The 3,027-nt window shown below is 58.2% G+C and overlaps 1 pseudogene; it reads left to right on the top strand.

Annotated features, from left to right (window-relative positions):
- Window positions 1–241: 241 nt before the first annotated feature.
- Window positions 242–373, top strand: LOC134346027 (U2 spliceosomal RNA; annotated as a pseudogene).
- The last annotated feature ends 2,654 nt before the right edge of the window (window positions 374–3,027 follow it).

Here is a 3,027-nt window from a genome sequence, read left to right as displayed (position 1 = left end):
AGATGCCTTGGGCGTTGCAAAATGATTCTGCTGCTTGTTGGCTGCAAGTGTCCTTCCTGCAGATGGCAATTCTCTGTTGACCCGACAGAGCCAGTTGGCCCTGGTTTATTCAACAGTAGATGTGCCAATGCTTGGAAATACAATTTCACAGCAGTTAAAGGAGGTACAAAGCATCTTGGAGTGAAGTCAGAAATGAGTGAAGGAGAAGTTAAAGGGAAAGCTCACTGAAGTTTATTTTAAGATCGCTTCTCGGCCTTTTGGCTAAGATCAAGTGTAGTATCTGTTCTTATCAGACCAGAAGGCGGAGGTGAAGAGTTCGCGCTGACGCAGGGGTGGATCCTAATGCTGATTGGCCTCCAATCTAACACCCCATACCAGCGACGACAGCAGTGAGGAAGATGGCAGCAGCGAGCAGTGCATCGGCTCGAGGCCAAGGTATCAAGAACACTGTCAGGCTGACAGTGCGAGACCGGAACGGGGGCACCGGCTTCACCCGAGAGACTTTCATCCGGATGGTCTTGATGGAATGCTGCGGATTTACGCCTGACGACATCTACTGCGTCCAGGACTTTGCAGGTTTTTTCGACGTGACTTTCCGGCAGGCTGCAGGGTGGCAGAAGCTGTACCAGCAGCTTCAGCTGAAGGGGACAGAGGCGCCGCTGTCGCTGTTGAAAGCACAGGCCCTCTTTGCCACGGCTACCCAGCAGGAACGGACAATCACGGTGCACATGTTTAACCCGCACGTGCCATTGGTAGATGTCCTTACATTCCTCGCTCGGTATGTGGAAAGCGTAGGAACGCCAGCAGACGTGAAGGACGGACTGGGAATCTGGACCAGCAAACGGCAGGTCAAGGTGAAGCTGAGGTTGGACTCCAACGGCGGCGTCATCCACCCCCCCTCCGTCTTCGCCATCGGAGGGAACCGAGGGTACACGGTGTACGCGGGGCAACCCAGGGTGTGCCGAAACTGCGGCAAGGCAGGGCACATCGCAGCCCAGTGCAGGGTGGTGATGTGCAAGAACTGCAAAACTGAAGGCCACCTGACCAAAGACTGCACGCAGGCCAAGTCCTGCAACCTTTGTGGACAAGACGGCCACCTGTACAGAGCCTGCCCGAGGCGTGGGGGCACCTACGCACAGGCAACCAGGGGAGGTGCTGGTCCTGAAAGGGCCCAGGCAGTTTCGGACGCCCCTGCCAGCACTGCCGAAGAGGCACCCGACAGGGCGGACGACGAGACCAGGGAGGAAGGGGCAAGCACCCCGAGACCTGCCACCCCACTGCAGACCCTCCAGGACCAAGCAAATGACGAGCAGGAGTCCATGGAGGAAGGGACAGCTGAGGTGGAAACGGAATGGAAGGTCGTGAAACGGAAAAAGACCCAAAAGGCGGCGGCCAAGCGACAGAAGGCGGAGCAACGCAAGAAAAGGGCAGGGAACCACACAGCCTCTGGTACCCTGTCCTCTTCAGAGGAGGAAGGAGTTGGGGGAGGCCAGCAGCCCCAGCGGAAGAAGCGGCTGGCAGAACAGGTGGAGAGGAGGAGAGAGGAGGGGGAAAGTCTGCTGGCCACCCCCCAAGTACAGGAGGCGGAGAGCAGCAGACACACCGAGCTCCGGGAATCCGGGAGCAGAGCCACGGTTGGCACCCAGCAGCCGGAAGGGGAAGCAGCCCAGGAAGCCAACAACCCCCCGGGCCCAGAACCAGAACGGCCACACACGGAGGAGTACTACCAGCAGTACCTGAGCCCACAGGAGGTGGAAAACTTCACAAAGGCGGTGGGAATGAAGGCTCAGGATGGCAAGGATGAGGACGGAGTGCAGCCAAAATAAGAGACCTACAATGATGGCAGACCTTAAATTGGCGTGCTTGAATGTGCGAAGTTTGAAGAGTACTGGGCGATGCGTCAGCACGCTCCAGTACCTGGACACTGTAAAGACCGACGTGACCTTCCTCCAGGAGTGCGGACTACCACATCTCCGTAACTACCGGAGGTGGTCACGGTGGTGGAAAAAAGGTTTGTCTGTGTGGTCGGGGGGCAACGATTGTCGCGCGTCCGGCCTGGGGATTCTGCTACGGGGAGGTAACTTCTCAATCACCCAAGTTAAAGAGGTGGTTGCGGGGCGCCTCCTGGTAGCAGACGTCAAATACCGGGGCACTCCGCTCCGGCTGATCAACGTGTACGCCTCCCCCGTTCGGAGCGAGCGGCTGGCCGTCTTCGAGCAGCTCCCACAGCTGCTGGTGACGTCCCAGCCGGTCGTTCTGGCCGGAGACTTCAACTGCACCATTGATGCGGCTGGAGGACCCGGCAGCGCCGACGGCAGGCTGGACAGTACCTCCAGACTCCTGAGGGAAATAGTAAAGACGGCCAAGCTGCGCGACGCCTTTGGCACCCCCACAGGTGGAGCACAGCCGCAAGCCACCTGGACACGGTCGGACGGCTCAGCCCGCTCCCGGATCGACTTCCTCTTCCTGTCAGAGCCCCTCACGGTCAGGTCCACCGACGCCACACCGGTGTTCTTCTCTGACCACTGCCTTCTGAGAGCCACCTGTCGCTTACGGGAGGACCAGAAGGCAGGCAGGGGGACGTGGAAGCTGAATGTTAAGCTGCTGACCCCAGAGAACATCGAGGAACTAGAGAGGGAGTACACAGGTTGGAGAACCTTGAAAGCCTTCTTTGATTCCCCGGTTCACTGGTGGGAAGCCACCAAAGAGAACATTAAGAGGTTCTTCATCCGCAAGGGTATCCAGAAGGCAAGGCAGGAGCAGAGGGAACTGCGTAAACTCCAGACAGAGTTGCAGCAACTTCTCCTTCTGCAGTCGAAGGGGGTGGATGTCAGGGAGGAATTGCGAGAGGTGAAGGGCCGGCAAGCCCATAACCTCGCCGCCGAATCCTCCAAGATCATCTTCCGATCAAGGGTCCAAACCGTGGAGCAGGACGAGACGTGCTCACGCTTCTTCTTCCAAAAGGTGCACAGGGGGAGCTCTGTGATCCACAACCTTAAGGAAGAGGACGGCTCAGTCGCGTCCTCG

Source organism: Mobula hypostoma, chromosome 4 (assembly GCF_963921235.1).
Source record: "Mobula hypostoma chromosome 4, sMobHyp1.1, whole genome shotgun sequence".
Lineage (NCBI taxonomy): Eukaryota > Metazoa > Chordata > Chondrichthyes > Myliobatiformes > Myliobatidae > Mobula > Mobula hypostoma.
The sequence above is the reverse complement of the archived record's forward strand: the minus strand, read 5'-3'. Positions and strand labels throughout refer to the sequence as shown.